At 54.2% G+C, this 17,585-nt stretch overlaps 1 protein-coding gene and 3 pseudogenes across 1 annotated transcript in view; 2 read left to right on the top strand and 2 right to left on the bottom strand.

The window, feature by feature from the left end:
- The window catches only part of LOC129535148 (melanoma-associated antigen 10-like), a 92,713-nt gene that overhangs the window by 11,198 nt on the left and 63,930 nt on the right, over positions 1–17,585 (bottom strand). The window lies entirely within an intron of this gene.
- LOC129564078 (melanoma-associated antigen 8-like) lies at positions 5,160–5,914 on the bottom strand (annotated as a pseudogene).
- Positions 10,082–10,875, top strand: LOC129564079 (melanoma-associated antigen 9-like; annotated as a pseudogene).
- LOC129535146 (heat shock transcription factor, X-linked member 3 pseudogene) lies at positions 15,686–16,997 on the top strand (annotated as a pseudogene).

Raw genomic sequence — 17,585 nt, forward strand, 5'->3', positions numbered from 1 at the left:
GGTAGGCCTGTGGCTGGCTTCTGCTTAAGGGCCAGGCCCTGGTGAGCCCTGGCTCAGCTTCCACTGAGAGAGACCCCAGGGGTCAGATGGGCTCCTGGCGACTGTCCCTCCCAGATAACCGGGTCCATAGTGCACTGCATTGCCTAGCCTGAGTTATTTGTCCATACCCCCACCAACCCCCATCCTCATCTCCTTGCCCCTCTTCTGGCTTTGGTCTATCCCAAATGGTGCTGCCGGTAGGTAGGTCCCACTCAGATGGCCCCAAAGTCAGAGTCCTGTTGTCCTGCCCCCAGCAGCCCCCAGGTCGAGCTCTCCCAAGAATAGGCTGTGCTCAAGCACAGTGGGAGTGACCTCATGTTCCACTTGAGTGTTCCCCAAGCACCTGAGACACAGACTCCACACGACGCCGTGTGGGAGGGCACAGCCAGGTGCTCTGCTGAACTTGCAGCCTCCTTAATTCTGCCCACCCCCAGAAGTCATCCCACTGAACATTACAGGTTGTTGCCTTCAGTTTCCATTTCTTCCTACAAAGACCACTCTCATGGCTCACCTTGGGAAAACCTGGGTGTGTGCTTTCCCTGCTCCTTTCCCGGAGTCTCAGACTTGGATTCAGACTCCCTGGAAGCTGACTCGACATCCCTGTTTCCTTTTGTAAATGGGGTGGTTTGGCTTCTGCTATCCCCAGTCCTGGCCTCCCACGTCCAATTTGGGTGTCCCATGGGTACATGCCCTTTTAAGGACTTGACTGGGGCTCAAGATACAGCCTGTTCTGTTGGAAACAAGCATTTCACTGCCAACTCTGACTTTCTCCAACCCTGCCCCTGCCCCTTCCCCCACCACCACTGTGGACCTCTTCTCCCTTACCCAGATGGCTGGTACATTGAATGATTTTGTTAGCTTACAGGTTAGGTGCTTTGCAAGGGGCCTCCTTTATACACACTCACTTCCAGGGCCAGTTGAGCTAGATGTGACCAAAGGATGCCCCTGTCTACCTGTATTTGAAAATGGATGAGAGTCTGGGTGTGGGACTGGATGCAACACAAGTGAGAGTCACCTGTCTTTACTGCACATGCATGATGGGGCAGTGGATTTGGAGATGTGTTCTCTGACCTTTGTGGGCCACTGTTCTTCAAAATCACCATGTAGGGGAGAGACCAGCACCTTTGAAACGCCCATGTGTGAGGACCCTAGGGCACTGTGCCCCTAGGGACAGTGTCCCCCTAGTTCTGCCACTCAGCAGGGTCATTTGCCCTGTATGAGGGCCACAGCCTGGTGTCTGAAAGGGGAGAACTAAGAAGGTGTGGAAGAGGCTCTCCCAGGGCATTTCGACCTGAAGACTGGCGGCCAGAATGGAGTTTCCAGGCCTTGACTTGGGCTTGCTCCTTTGCCTTTGCGCTCCTAAACAGGTTGACAAGGCATTGCTTCAGGTTGGTTCATCTGACTGGAACATGACCCTGGAGGCTGTGATTGTCGGTGGAGGCTGCTGGTTGTTCCTCCGAAGGGGACGGAAGACTGGTATCTGTGGGCAGCTTGGCTAGGTGGCTTTTCCTGCCCCCACCCACCCCACTCGGGGCCCCTCCTCGCCCGTGGGTCCTGAAGGAGCTGCGGTTTCTGGTCCCCATCCTCCAGGCACCACCCGGGGCCTGACAGTGGGTTCGCATGGCACCAAGGGGTCTTCCTCAGCTGGTGTTCAGGACACATGCATTGGGCACACACAAGCTCTCATGATGTCAAAGGCCTGCCCTTCTCAGCCTGGCTCTCCTGACCCTGTGCTTGGTGTCCCTGCCCCGAGTCCCCAGCGGAGAGACCCTCCAGCTTCTCCCCTTCCTCACTGCAGCTGGAGAGACCTGGGGCCTCGGAGGTCTGCCTGTGTTCCCTGCACTCCTGTATCGGAGGAGGCTCCTGTAGGCCCTTATCCCAGTGGGCACTGAGGCCATACAGTCAGGCTCTCCCCTCTTCCAGCTGAGTGAGGAGCTGGTCAGCCTGGCAGGTTCAGTTGAGCAGGTGGACCCATGGCATCAGCAGAGACAGGGAGCCACCCTCACATGGAGGCACTGGCACTGGACAGAGACACTGTCCCTCAGCAGAGTCAGTTCTCAGCCAAGCACACAGCAGCTCCACACTGCTTCTTATTCTCCTTGTCCCCTTCCTTCCACGGGCTTGCATTTTGTCACCTCAGAGGCATCGTGTAGTACTGACAAGAGGAAGGTGTGGGAAGTCAGAAGGATGGGCCATGGCATGGGGTGGGTGGGAAGGGCGAGGACTCCAGAGGAATTGGGATCAGGGCTCTGAGCCCTCCCAGGCCCTCACTAGCAGATGGTCTTGGGAAGATGCCCAAGCCCCGTGGCCTCAGTTCTTCATCTGGGAGGCGAGCGGGTGTGTGGAGCCCCATGTGTTGCATTGCAGGATGGGCCTGAGGGACAGTACAGAGCTCGCAGGGCCTGGCAGCTGTTGGCACTGTGATGACAGGATGGCAATCTCGCACAATGTTGCCGCCAGACACTCCTCCACTCTCCACTGTGGGATGGGGTTGGCTGTTTTGTGGCCCAGGCATGTCAGAGAATATGACCCTCAGTAGGATGTGGAATAGCTAACCAGCCAAACAGGATGTTTCATAAATAAAACTAAGAAACTTTTCTACTTAGACCATAGTGGACCACAGTGTCTGTCGCTCATCCATGTCTGACTCTTTGCAATTCCGTGAACTGTAGCCTGCCAGTCTCCTCTGTCCGTGGAATTCTCCAAGCAAGAATACTGGAGTGTGTCGCCATGCCCTTCTCCCGGCAATCTTCCTGACCCAGGAGTCGAACCCAGGTCTTCCACAATGCAAGCAGATTCTTCATCATTTTAGCTACCTGTTAAGCCCCATTTCCAGTTAGAGGACCTGTTAAATTTGGGTGTGGAGGAGTGTTCCAGCAGGACCCAAGCTGCTATAGGAAATAGAAGCAAGAACCACTCTCGTCCTCTGCCTCAGCTGGTCTTCCATCCAGACCGTTATTTTCCTTCATTGCAGCCCCAACAAAGGTTGATTCGTTGATTTCGGTGGGCAAACACAATCAAGAAAACTTAAAGCTAATTAACACCTTATGATCTGGATCCCCTGTCCCAGGAAAAAGAGAATTGTTTCATGGATTTCTTGGGCACCACTTCAAGGGAGTGCGACCAAGTTCTGCAGAATTCCTAGCAGATATGTGGTATGGAAACACCTCATTTGCCCCTGTGATCAACAGCAATGCGACAAGAGCCAGGGCCCCTTGCTTCCTGTCCAAGAAAGAGATCATTCTGGACTTTATCCAAGATGCAAAAGGACACTTCACAGCAATGATTCATTTCAGAATTTCCCACACACTGTCTGCAAGTCTGAGGGCTGCCACCACCCGTCCTCATCACGATCACCTTCCACAGAAAAAACCCAGCTTTCCAAAGCCCCAAACCACCCTGGCTCAGGTGCCGACACTCCAACGCTCCTCCTGTAACCCCACCACCCCGCCCTGTGTTGCATGGTTCATTGCGACTAGGGGATGTCTTTCCAGCTTCCTCATGTGACAGCAGCTCCTAGACCTTCGCTCGAGGTGTGGGGGTGTCCTGTTTCTCCTAGTGTCCCCACTGCTAACATAGAATTTCACAGAGCAGAGGCTCCATAAAGGTCTTCGAGATACATGAGCCACTGAGCAGGGGGATCAATTAATTATTTGCTCAGTTCAGTTCAGTTGCTCAGTCGTGTCCGACTCTCCGTGACCCCATGAATCACAGCACGCCAGGCCTCCCTGTCCATCACCAACTCCCGGAGTTCACTCAGACTCAAGTCCACAGAGTCAGTGATGCCATCCAGCCATCCCATCCTCTGTCGTCCCCTTCTCCTCCCGCCCCCAACCCTTCCCAGCATCAGAGTCTTTTCCAGTGAGTCAGCTCGTCGCATGACGTGGCCAAAGTATTGCAGTCTCAGCTTTAGCATCAGTCCTTCCAATGAACACCCAGGATCAATCTCCCTTAGAATGGACTGGTTGGATCTCCTTGCAGTCCAAGGGACTCTCAAGAGTCTTCTCAAGCACCACAGTTCAAAAGCATCAATTCTTCGGCGATCAGCTTTCTTCACAGTCCAACTCTCACATCCATACATGACCACGGGAAAAATAACCGACCAACCTTGATAATATATTAAAAAGCAGAGACATTACTTTGCCAACAAAGGTCTGTCTAGTCAACGCTATGGTTTTTCCCGTGGTCATGTATGGATGTGAGAGTTGGACTGTGAAGAAAGCTGATCGCCAAAGGATTGATGCTTTTGAACTGTGGTGTTGGAGAAGAATCTTGAGAGTCCCTTGAACTGCAAGGAGATCCAACCAGTCCATTCTAAGGGAGATCGATCCTGGGTGTTCATTGGAAGGACTGATGCTAAAGCTGAGACTGTAATACTTTGGCCACCTCATGCGACGAGTTGACTCACTGGAAAAGACTCTGATGCTGGGAAAGGTTGGGGGCGGGAGGAGAAGGGGACGACCGAGAATGAGATGGCTGGATGGCATCACTGACTCTATGGACATGAGTGTGAGTGAAGTCTGGGTGTTGGTGATGGACAGGGAGGCCTGGCGTGCTATGATTCATGGGGTCGTAAAGAGTCGGACATGACTGAGCGACTGAACTGAACTGAAAATAACCCAGGCAAATTCAAAGAAACAGAGATAATTTAGTTTTTGAAAATGACACACAAGAAGGACAGAACCATGAATTCACTACGATTACTTTTATCATCTAATTCTTCACCCATCAATATTACTGCTAAGTAAGCTCACTTTTCCAAAACAGTTCTAATTCCAATTCCATTGCATCCTGTTCAGGACCACAAAACACAATGGAAGAGTTTCCAATCTCTTTTACAAAACAGCAAAACTCTTGTTCTTGAACTGGGTAAGTACAAACACACTGTGATCCACATCATTCACAAAGTTGAGACACTGAAGTTTATTTAACCTTCTATGAAAACAGTCAAAGTTTGAAAGTTCTCTAAGGAAAACAGATGAATCTCCATGTTTTCATAGAGAACAGGAACCCAACGATGCTATACACGTTTCCCCAACTGGCCTGGGCCAGCACTTATAGAAGGCTGACCGTTCCCTCTTCAATCACAGAGGGTAGGATCATGTGGATGCTGCTCTGGCTCAGGTTGCCTTGTCCTCCTCCCTTGCAGCCTCTGTAGACAGGGGTGGGGAGGCCCTCAAAGCCCTTTGTTTGACCCTGAGCAAAAATGCCATGGCTTGCCCCTTGCTGGTCGCTGCATAGGCCTGGGGACCCCACAGGAACTCAGAGTGGGCAGGGTGGCTGTCAGGCACCTGCCGATATTCCAGGTACCCCTCCTGCACCCACATGTGGGTCAGCAGCTCCTTGGGCTCCCCAAAGACGCTGTGCTCACTTTCAACACACACCCCCATCCTGCTGAGTGTTCCCCAGACCTCCTCCACAGGCGCACGGTCTGCATTCCATATGATGAGGCTGAGCACCAGCACCAGGTGGCCGGCCTTGGGCAGGCCCTGCCCACCGCTCAGCATCACATCATAGAGGAGGCCCAGGGTGGGCACCATGATATAGATGTGCTCCCTGGGGTCCACCTCCTTCACCTCCACACCATAGACCAGCTGCAGGCACTGGAGGCTTGGCTGAAGACCACTGGAAAGTGCTCCTGGTTATCCCTGAGGACCTTCTTTAGCATTTCCATCTGGGAGGTCAGCTCCTTGGCCAGATACTTGAGCAGCAGGAACTTAATCAGGTTAGCCACCATCTCATTCAGAGCTACCGGGGACAAGGGCGGAGACTGATGGGGGGGTAGATGCAGTCTCCCCTGCCCCCGGCCCCAAGAGCTGGGCCTCCACTGGGCCTGGGTCCTAAGTTCTTCCCTGGGCTTGCTCAGCTCACTCATCTCGACCATGAGCACGATGCCTGGGATCAAACCACAGCATGAGGCAGGTGTGAGGCAGGGGGACAGATGGGGACCACGGGCCTGGATGGTGGAGAGAGGGGCTGTGAACAGCCTCAGCTGAAAACCACACCCTGGCCGGCCACAGTCCACTTACACATCTCCTCTTGAAAGGTGTTCTCAGACCTCACAGGGGCAATCCTCCGGGGCAGCCAGTCCACTGGCTACCTGAAGAAGGAAGTGAGGTGTCTCCTCAGGGTGCAGTCAGCACAGTCTGAGATTTCCACAACTGACAAGGTGGTGAGATTAGGCCCTTGTGGGGTCCCCTCTGTTCTGGGGTGGAGAGTCGCTGGTGGCACACTCAGGGAACCCTCCTCACCTTGACTCCTGGTACTGCCTGGACCTCCTCTGCTCTTTGACCTCAGGACATGGGCCTCAGACTTCTGCTTTCGCCTCCTGGTTCCTGGAGCTCCTCTGAGAGGGAGAAGGCAGCTCAGGGGTATCCTGTGGCACAGCCCTGAGCCTTCTCTGATGGTAGGAGGAGTGGACTCTGTGAGGTCCCCTCAGTTTTGTGTGTTGGGAGGTCCCCTCAGGGCTCCCTTGCAGTGCTCAACTTTCCCCTGGCATGACCTGCTCCCTACACTCTGGGGGCCTGCAAGGAAACTCAGAACAAGACCCTAGCCTGAACAAAAAGTGCTGAGGGGCCCCACATGAGGCCGCACCTGCTCAGGGAATCCCGCGAGTTCTAGGCTAGGGAGATGCTCGGTCCTTAACTCCTGCTCACACTTTGCCTGGCCTCTCTTCACTGACCACAGGGGCGGGAGCCTGCTCAGTCCTCCATCAGGGTTGGGGTGTCCAGCCTCTGCTGACCTGAAGCCATCTTCCCTCCACCCGAAAAAACACACCTCATGAGGTCCCTAGGCCAGATGTCAAGAAACTGCTCATCCTGCTCATCCCACTCTGGGCCCTCCAAGTCCCTCCTGCAAGGGCCAAGATCCCTCTCTGTTGGGGTCTAACTGCCTCGGTCCTTCCTCTCATGGAGACTGTACTCCAGGCAAGACCTGCAAGTGTCCTGTCCGCCATTAGGAGGCTCTGCTGCTTTCTCCTGTCTCTCTGACAGGGATGTCAGGCAATGGGGCACGAGATCATCCTGCCCAGGGACGACCAGGGTTCCCTCTGTTCTGAGATCTGGCTACCCTCAGTCATCCTTCAGGGTGTTCACCTTGACTTCCGGTAGGACCTAGGCTCTGCCCTCTCCCCACTGTGGTCCCTGCTCCTCACACCAGGTCCCCAGTCTCACAGACCCGGATCTCAGGCAGTCAGAGCAGACCCAGTGTGCTCTTCTCACCCCAAGGGCTCCCAGGGCCAGTAACAGGCTGGGATCAGTGGGGTTCCCTCAGTCTTACCTTGGGGTCCCTTCACTCGGGGGTCCCTTCAGTCATCCCTCAGGGACCTCAACTTGTCTCTGTGTAGGACTTTGGATTCACTCCTCTCCCCATTCATGCCCCATCCCTTATGTCAGGACCCCAGTCTCTATGAGACCCAGATATCAGGAAGTCAGGGCAGAGCTAGTGTGCTTTTCTCACCCAAGGGCTCCCAGGGCCAATAACAGGGGCTGGGATCAGTAGGTTTCCATCAGTCTTACCTTGGGGTCCCTAGAGTCTTCACTTGGGTGTCCCATCAGTCATCCCTGAGGGACCTCAACTTGTCTCTGTGTAGGACTTTGGATTCTCTCCTCTCCCCACTCATGCCCCATCCCTTATGTCAGGACCCAAGTCTCTCTGAGACCCGGATCACAGGAAGTCCTCTCCCTATACTAGGACCAGTCTGAAATCCAGATATTAGGAAGTCAGCCGCCTGTATCAGGTCCCCAGTCTCTCTGAGACCCGAATGTCAGGAAGTTCGCTCCCTATAACAGGACCCCAGTCTGAAGCCCAGATGTTGGTAAGTCAGCTGCCTGTACCATGTCCCCAGTCTCTCTGAGACCCAGGTGTCAGGAAATACAACATATGTTCATCTGCCCAGTGTCCTCTCAGACTCCACTCTGCTCTGGGGTCTAGAGTCCCCTCAGTGTCCTAACCTTGACCGTCAAAAGAGCTAAGATCCTCCCTTCTGCCCATCTGAGGCGCTGCCCCTTCTGACAGTTGCCTAATGTCTCTGAGACATGGATGCGGAAGTCAAAACAGGCTGCCAAGTGCTCATCCCACCACCAGGGTCGCCCAGGGATGACAGCAGGAGCAGGTATCTGTAGGGTTCCTTATATCCTCCCTAAGGGACCTCATCTTGAGCCCTGGGAGATCCAGGGATGCCCCTAGTGTTGACCTGAGGCGGGACCATCACATCAAGGCTCAGGGAGCACAGAGGGTGGATGAGCACATGCTGCATTTCCTGATACCAGGTCTCAGAGAAATTGGGGACCTGGGAAATTGGGCGTGTCCACAGGTGAGCAGAGGGAAGAAACCCAGCTCCTCCAGAGTTTCCATTTGAGGACCCTGAGGGAGGACTGAGGGGACCCTGAACCCCAATCAGAGGAGACCTCATAGAAGCCTGTAGCTGCTGTTGGTCCTTGGCGGCCGTGGGGTAGGATAAGCCCAACGTGCATGGTCTCAATTCCTGACATCGGGATCTCAGACTGGAGACCTCGCATATGGGGCGGGGCCTCAGTTGGGCTGAATTCCAGGTCCTGTGGGGTGTCAGGTTGAGGACCCTGAGGAGGAACTAGAGGACCCTGAACCCGAATCAGAGGAGACCTCAGAGAAGCCCATCTCTGTTGTCAGTCCAGGGCAACCGTAGGGATAGGATGAGGGCAGCAGGCATGGTCTGAGTTCCTGACATCCGAGTCTTGGAGAGACTGGGGCCGAGGTATAAGGGGTGGGGCTTCAGCTGGGGAGACACGAGCATCCCAGGTCCTGCCTGGAGGCAAGATGAGGTGCCTGAAGGAGGACTGAGGGGACCCTGCGTGTGGACCGACAGAACCCCACAGATTTCTGCCCCTGTAGTCGTGCCTGGGAGACCTTGGGGTGAGAAGAGCACACTAGGCATGTCTGCCTCCCTCACATGAGGGTCTCAAAGAGACTGGGAACCTCATGAAAGACGTGGGGTCTCAAAATGATGGACGGGACATTCCCCGGTCCTGCCTGGAGTCCAGGCTCCATGTGAGGAAGGACTGAGGTGGTTAAATCTTGGCCCTTGCAGGATGGTCTTGGAGGGCTGAGAGTAGGGTGCACAGGGTGAGCAGTTTCTTGACGTCTGGCTTAGGGACCTTGTTGGTAAAGTTTTTCGGGTGGAGCCCAGAGGCTTCAGGTCAGCAGAGGCTGGACTCCCTAACCCCGAGGGAGGACTGAGCAGACCCCCGCCCCTGTGTTCAGTGCTGGGAGCCCAGGCAGGGCGTGAGGAGGACCTGAGGACCAAGCATCACCCCAGCCTAGGACCCGCAGGGGGCCCTTGACAGGTGCGACTACATGTGGGGCCCCTCAGTGCTTTCTGTTCAGGCTCAGGTCTTGTTCTGAGTTTCCCCGTATGCCTCCAAAGAGGAGGGTCCAGGCCGTGCCAGAGGGGGAAAGGTGGTGAGCACTACAAGGGCGCCCCAGGGGACCTCCCACCACACAACCAGATGTACTCACTGAGTCCACCCCTCTTACCATCACAGAAGGCCCAGGGCTGTGCCACAGTATAGCTCCTAGATGTTCCCTCCATTTCTAGCACAGGAGCTCCAGGAACCAGGAGGCGAAGGCAGAGGTCTGAAGCCTGTGTCCTGAGTTGAGAGAGCAGAGGAAGTCCAGGCAGTGTCAGGAGTCAAGGTGAGAGGTTGCCCTGAGTGTGTACTAGAGGCTCCCCATCCCAGAACAGAGTGGGGCCCAAGAAGGCCCTATTCCTCCCCCACCTTGTCAGCACCAGAGATCTCAGGCTGTGCTGACTGCACCCTGGGAGCCACCACATTTCCTCCTTTGGGTAGCCAGGGGACTGGACTCCTAGGAGGAGCACCCCTTGAGGTCTGAGAGCACCCCTCAAGAGAAGACCTGTAAGTGGCCTGTGTCAGACCACCCAGGATGCGTTTCTCACCCGAGGCTGCTCACACGCCCTCTCGCCCCATAGTACCGTGGTTCCCATCCATATCTCTGCCTCACTTGCGTGACTTGTTTGATCCCAGGCATCATGCTTATGGTCAAGATGAGTGAGCTGAGCAAGCCCAAAGAATACCTTCAGGACCCAGGCGAGGCCCAGGGTCCAATGGAGGCACAGCTCTTGGAGGCTGAGTGAGGGGAGGCCACATCCCACTTGGCCTCCTATCACCCAGCATCCTCCTCTGATCCTGTGGAGGCCTTCCCCCAAGAAATTCTGAATGAGATGATGGCTAACCTGATGAAGTTCCTGCTGCTCAAGTATCGAGCCAAAGAGCTGACCTCCCAGGCAGAAATGCTGAAGAAGGTCTTCAGGGATAAAAAGAAGCACTTCCCAGTGGTCTTCGGCCAGGCCTTGCAATGATTGCAGCTAGACTTTGGCATGGAGGTGAAGGAGGTAGATGCCAGGCAGCACATCTACGTCGTGGTGCCAACCCTGGGCCTCAACTGCATGAGGTGCAGAGCGGTGGGCAGGGCCTGCCCAATGCTGGCCTCCTGGTGCTGGTGCTCGGCCTCATCATATGGAATGCAGACCGTGCGCCTGTGGAGGAGGTCTGGGGAACACTCAGCAGGATGGGGGTGTGTGTTGGGAGTGAGCACTGCATCTTTGGGGAGTCCAGTGAGCTGCTGACCCACATGTGGGTATGGGACGGGTACCTGGAATACCGGCAGGTGCCTGACAGCCACCCTGCCCACTCTGAGTTCCTGTGGGGTCCCCAGGCCTATGCAGCAACCAGCAAGGGGCAAGCCATGGCATTTCTGCTCAGGGTCAAACAAAGGGCTTTGAGGGCCTCCCCACCCCTGTCTACAGAGGCTGCAAGGGAGGAGGACAAGGCAACCTGAGCCAGAGCAGGATCCACATGATCCTACCCTCTGTGATCGAAGAGGGAACGGTCAGCCTTCTCAGAAGTGCTGGCCCAGGCCAGTTGGGGAAACGTGTATAGCATCATTGGGTTCCTGTTCTCTATGAAAACATGGAGATTCATCTGTTTTCCTTAGAGAACTTTCAAACTTTGACTGCTTTCATAGAAGGCTAAATAAACTTCAGTGTCTCAACTTTGTGAATGATGTGGATCACAGTGTGTTTGTACTTACCCAGTTCAAGAACAAGAGTTTTGCTGTTTTGTAAAAGAGATTGGAAACTCTTCCATTGTGTTTTGTGGTCCTGAACAGGATGCAATGGAATTGGAATTAGAACTGTTTTGGAAAAGTGAGCTTACTTAGCAGTAATATTGATGGGTGAAGAATTAGATGATAAAAGTAATCGTAGTGAATTCATGGTTCTGCCCTTGTGTGTCATTTTCAAAAACTAAATTATCTCTGTTTCTTTGAATTTGCCTGGGTTATTTTAGGAAGTAACAGTTAATTAATTGAGCCCCCTGCTCACTGGCTCATGTATCTCGAAGACCTTTATGGAGCCTCTGCTCTGTGAAATGCTGTGCTAGCAGTGGGGACACTAGGAGAAACAGGACACCCCCACACCTCGAGCGATAGTCTAGGAGCTGCTGTCACATGAGGAAGCTGGAAAGACATCCCCTAGTCGCAATGAACCATGTAACAGGGCGGAGTGGTGGGGTTACAGGAGGAGCATTGGAGTGTCAGCGCCTGAGCCAGGGTGGTTTGGGGCTTTGGAAAGCTGGGTTCCTTCTGTGGAAGGTGATCGTGATGAGGCTGGGTGGTGGCAGCTCCCAGACTTGCAGACAGTGTGTCTTGGGGGTGATGGGAAATTCTGAAATGAATCATTGCTGTGAAGTGTCCTTTTGCATCTTGGATAAAGCCCAAGAGATCTCTTTCTTGGGCAGGAAGCAAGGGGCCCTGGCTCTTGTCGCATTGCTGTTGATCACAGGGGCAAATGAGGTGTTTCCATACCATATATCTGCTAGGAATTCTGCAGAACTTGGTCGCACTCCCTTGAGGTGGTGCCCAAGAAATCCATGAAGTTACCCTTTTTCCTGGTCCAGGGGATCCAGATCATAAGGTGTTAATTAGCTTTAAGTTTTCTTGATTGTGTTTGCCCACCGAAATAAACGAATCAACCTTTGTTGGGGCTGCAATGAAGGAAAATAACGGTCTGGATGGAAGACCAGCTGAGGCAGAGGACGAGAGTGGTTCTTGCTTCTATTTCCTATAGCAGCTTGGGTCCTGCTGGAACACTCCTCCACACCCAAATTTAACAGGCCCTCTAACTGGAAATGGGGCTTAACAGGTAGCTAAAATGATGAAGAATCTGCTTGCATTGTGGAAGACCTGGGTTCGACTCCTGGGTCAGGAAGATTGCCGGGAGAAGGGCATGGCGACACACTCCAGTATTCTTGCTTGGAGAATTCCACGGACAGAGGAGACTGGCAGGCTACAGTTCACGGAATTGCAAAGAGTCAGACATGGATGAGCGACAGACACTGTGGTCCACTATGGTCTAAGTAGAAAAGTTTCTTAGTTTTATTTATGAAACATCCTGTTTGGCTGGTTAGCTATTCCACATCCTACTGAGGGTCATATTCTCTGACATGCCTGGGCCACAAAGCAGCCAACCCCATCCCACAGTGGAGAGTGGAGGAGTGTCTGGCGGCAACATTGTGCGAGATTGCCATCCTGTCATCACAGTGCCAACAGCTGCCAGGCCCTGCGAGCTCTGTACTGTCCCTCAGGCCCATCCTGCAATGCAACACATGGGGCTCCACACACCCGCTCGCCTCCCAGATGAAGAACTGAGGCCACGGGGCTTGGGCATCTTCCCAAGACCATCTGCTAGTGAGGGCCTGGGTGGGCTTAGAGCCCTGGTCTCACTTCTTCTGGAGCCCCTGCCCTTCCCACCCACCCCATGCCATGGCCCATCCTTCTGACTTCCCATGCCTTCCTCTTCTCAGTACTACTCGATGCCTCTGAGGTGAGAAAAAGTCGGCCCACAGAAGGAAGAAGATAAGGAGAATCAGAAGCACTGTGGGGCTGCTGTGTGCTTGGCTGAGAACTTACTCTGCTGGGGGCCGGCATCTCTGTCCAGGCCCCCTGCCTCCACATGAGGGTGGCGTCCTGCCCCTGCTGATGCCATGGGGCCTCCTGCCCAGTGGAACCTACAGGCTGACCAGATTCTCACTGAGCAGGAGAGACGGAAGGCCTGACTGTATGGCCCCAGTGCCCACTGGGATAAGGTCCCTACCGGAGCCTCCTCTGATATGGGAGGGAACAGAACATGGGCAGACCCCTGAGGCTCCAGGTCTCCCCAGCCACAGCAAGGGAGGGGAGCAGCTGGAGGGCGTCTGGGCTGGTGATACCAAGGAGGGGATGCCAAGTGCATGGGCACGATTGCAAGGCTGAAAAAGGCAGACCTTGAACGTCATGAGGGCTTGTGCGTGTACAACACAAGTGTCCCAAGCCACGGCTGACAAAGATGTCCTCGGTGCAACAGAAATGCCTAGAGGAGGGGGACCATTAAAAGCAGCCTCTTCATGACCCAGGGCAGGCGAGGAGGGACCACAAGCACGGAAGGGGCAAGAAAGGCCACCTAGTCAGGCTGCCCACAGATGCCATGACTTTCCATCCCCTTTGGAGGAGTCACCAGGGGCCCCCACCGATATTCACAGCCTCCACACTCATGTCCCAGTCAGATGAACTGAATAGAAGGAAACCTGTGTCAACTTGCTAAGCAGCAGAAAGGCCATAGGGAAGCCCAAGTCGAAGCCTGGAAGTCATCCAGGCCACCAGTCCTTAGGCCAAAAGGCCCCTGGGAGAACTTCTTCCACACCCTCTTAGCTCTCCCCTTTCAGACACCAGGGACTGGACCTCACACAGCTACTGGCAGAACTGGGAGACAATACCCTAGAGTCCTTGAAGTTTGCCTTTCCAAGGTGCCAGTCTGTTTCCTACATAGTGATTTTCAAGAACAGTGGCCCACAAATCCCAGAGAACACGCATCTCCAAACCCACTTCTCTACTGTTCACGTGCGGTGAAGACCTATGATTGTCACTTGGGTCCCACACCAGGACTCTCATGCTTTGTCAAATGCAGGTAGATGGATGCTTCCTTTGGTCACATCTAGCTCAACAAGTCAGACATGTCCCTGGGAGTGACTGTGTGTGAAGGAGGGCCCTTGAAAAGCACCTAACCCATAAGCCAACAAAATCATTCAATGGACCTGCCATTTGGGTAAAGGACAACAGGTCCACAGTGGTGGTTGGGACAGGGGCAGAGGCAGAGAATATCAGAGCTGGCCTTGAAGAGGACCAGTGAAGTGCTTGTTTTCAACAGAACAGGCTGGGCCTTGAGCCCACAATCAAGTACTTCAAAGGGAAGGTACCCAAGTAGACCCAAGTTGGACGTGGGCAGCCAGAACCAGAGGTAGCAGAAGCCCAACCACCCATTGACAAAAGGAAACAGGGCTTTCAAAGCAGCCTCCAAGGAGACTGAATATGAGGTTCTGGGTTGGGGAGGGGAAAAGCACACGGAGGTGTTCCAAAAGTGATTATTCTAGGGCCACCAGAGTGGTGATTTTGGGAAACACTGGAAACTGAAGACAACAGCCTGTGATCTGCAGTGGGATGCTATCTGGGGATGGGCAGAGCTCGGGAGACTACAAGCTCAGCGGAGCACCTGGCTTTGCCCTCCCACACAGGCTCCTGGGGAGTCTGTGTCTCAGGGGCTTGGGAACAGCCGTGTGGAATATGAGGTTGCTCCCACTGTGCTTGAACACAGTCCTATTCTGGGGAAAGCTCAACCTGGGGGGCGGTGGGGGCAGGACAACAAGACTCTGACTTTGGGGCCATCTGAGTGGCCCACTCCAGTACTATTGCCTAGAAAATCCCATGGATGGAGGAGCCTGGTAGGCTGCAGTCCATGGGGTCACTAAGGGTCGGACGTGACTGAGCGACTTCACTTTCACTTTCCACTTTCCACTTTCACACATTGGAGAAGGAAATGGCAACCCACTCCAGTGTTCTTGCCTGGAGAATCCCAGGGACAGGGGAGCCTGGTGGGCGTCCGTCTATGGGGTCACACAGAGTCGGACACGACTGAAGTGACTTAGCAGCAGCAGCAGAGTGGGCATCAGCCAGAAGACAACAAAGCCAGAAGAGGGGTAAGGATGGGGGGCACCAACTCAGGCAAGGCCAATTAGTCCCCTGTGGACCCCATCTTCTGGATGGGACAGTCACCAGGGGCCCATCTGACCCCTGGGGTCTCCCTTGGTGTTAGAAGACCCAGAAATCACCAGGGCGTGGCCCTTCAGCAGAAGCCAGCCACAGGCCTGCACATTGTTAGTGAGGGGAGTGGAGACAGGGGCACATTTGTCAACCCATCCAGGGCCTGGCCCCCTGAAACAAGGGGCCTGGCAGCAGATGGGAGCCTTTGCAGGCAACCTAAAACAGACTCTTCTGTACTTTCAGACAAGAGACAAGCTGGGATCCCATCTCCATCCCCATGCCCCCCTCCCCCACACTGGGCCTGGGCTGCCTCTCCACGGGGCTGCCTCTCCACATCGCCTCTGTGACATCATGAAACAATTAAGGAAGCAGGCTACTTAATTGGCTGCCTGTCCCACGACCCAGATTCTAGAATCTCCAGAGAGTATTTATGGGGCACCCCGACCCTGGTCTGAGGCCTGTTTGCCCTGAGCATTCACTGCTTGGGTAGATAATGCTCCTGAGCTAGACTGGCTCCATGACTAGTCAGACTTTCCACAAGGCACAGGCAGTGCTGCTGGCCCCATCAACTGATGGGGAGCCCGCAGAAGAGGACCCCCGTGATTCCTCCCTGGATCCAAACGTGGATTCAGGGAAGGCTTTGGAGAAGCAGGGTGACCAACCCGAGAGCCCAGATCCAGGCCTGTATGACAATCTGCCCCCACAGGGCCCGAACCCAGAAATGGCCAAAAATGAAGAGAATGCCGTCTTTGGGCTATCCTTTCCCAGGAAGCTCTGGAGGATCGTGGAGGATGCGACCTTCACCTCTGCACACTGGAACGACAAGGGAGACACAGTGGTCATCGAGGCAGATCTCTTCCAGACGGAGATCCTCCAGCGCAGAGGTGTGGACCAGATTTTCGAGACAGACAGCATAAAGAGCTTCATCCGTGAACTGAACCTGTATGGTTTCAGGAAAATCTGCCTTTCAGGTTGCTGTGCAGGGAAGAAGAAGATGATGGTAATGCAGAGAGCACTTCTGGGGAGACTAGACTAGATGAGCTGAGTGCTGGACGGGTTTCATTTCCCAGGAGAACATTGTTCTCGTGATAGGGTGGTTAAGGAAAGCGGAAAATGCAGCATATGTCGTGTTCCACCACCCCCCTTAGGATCGACGGGGGTGACTCCAGACCCTGAGGGGCCATTTGATGTCAGGGAGGGCCAGTAACACCTCAAGTGAGGACAGCCCCAGGGGAGCTCTAGGGTGTGACATGCTAGGGCCTCATAACCTGCCAGAATGAAGAGACCTTGTCTCCATACTTAGGCATGGCCCGACCATTGTGGTGAGGAGGGCGGCAAGGAACAGCTCTTCTCCCCTCTCATGGCTAAAGTGATTCATTTCCTTTCAGTTCTATCGCAGCTCCAATTTTCAGAGAGACAAGCCTCTCCTCCTGCAGGACATACAGAGGAAAGGCGACCCCAGAACAAATTCTCAGCCTGCCACCGCAACAACAGCGACCCCAAAGAGAAAGAAGCGAGTGGTGCTGACTAGATACTCTCCTCGACTCCACCACAACGAGTTCACCAAAGAGGCTGGCAACAAAGTCCAGAAGGGAATGCCAAGTACTCGCAGAAGTCCCAGCCTGTGCTCATTTGTGTTCTCTGACCTTTGGTCTATGGGCAGTGTAGCCAGGCGGGCTGGGGGAAACCATTTCCCCAGTAAGGAGGGCAGCCCCAGTGGAAAATGCACATCCAGCAATGCCACATCTGTGCCCCCAACTACTTCTGGAAGGGACAGCCCAGGGGAACTGCCTGAGGGCCCCCGGTATACCCAGATTACGAATCAGTGATGATTTTGTACAACACCTGTTACTCCATCCTGATGGCGGGCCTTTTAGTCATGGCCCCAGATGAGGCCCCTGAGTCAGAGGAGGAGCAGGGAGATTCCTCAGATTGTAAGTGTGCCCTCTGTGAGCAGGTCAAGAACAAGCCAAATCCCTGAGCTGCCAGATTCCTGGGGATACTCAAAAGCACTCTCTTGTAATAAAAAATAGATTTCTGGCTCTTAAAGTAAAGCAAAACTCCACTGGAGTAAATAAACAATCAAGGGAGAACTGTGAATCTGTGTTCTTTCTATCTGTCCATTGTATTCACACATGGCACAGGGTGAGCCAGATGAGGCTGGAAGCCCATGCCCCAGACAGGCTTCAGTCCAGTCCCCATGGTCCCTTTTCATCTGAAACAGCAGCATTTCACAGGCTCATCCAAGGCTCTGACCCATGATCCGAGTGCTGAGTCGAGCCCAGGACAGACTGGTCTCAGGGCCTTGCCTGCCATTCAGCAGACGGCCCAGTTGGGCTCCTGACCTCAGGGATATCACCTTCCATAAGTCATGCACCCTGCAGCAGAAGGGGCTCCTCCTGGGTCCCCCGATCCTG

The sequence above is a fragment of the Moschus berezovskii genome, chromosome X, assembly GCF_049115385.1.
Source record: "Moschus berezovskii isolate FMDL1 chromosome X, NW_MosBer_1.0, whole genome shotgun sequence".
Taxonomy (NCBI): Eukaryota; Metazoa; Chordata; class Mammalia; order Artiodactyla; family Moschidae; genus Moschus; species Moschus berezovskii.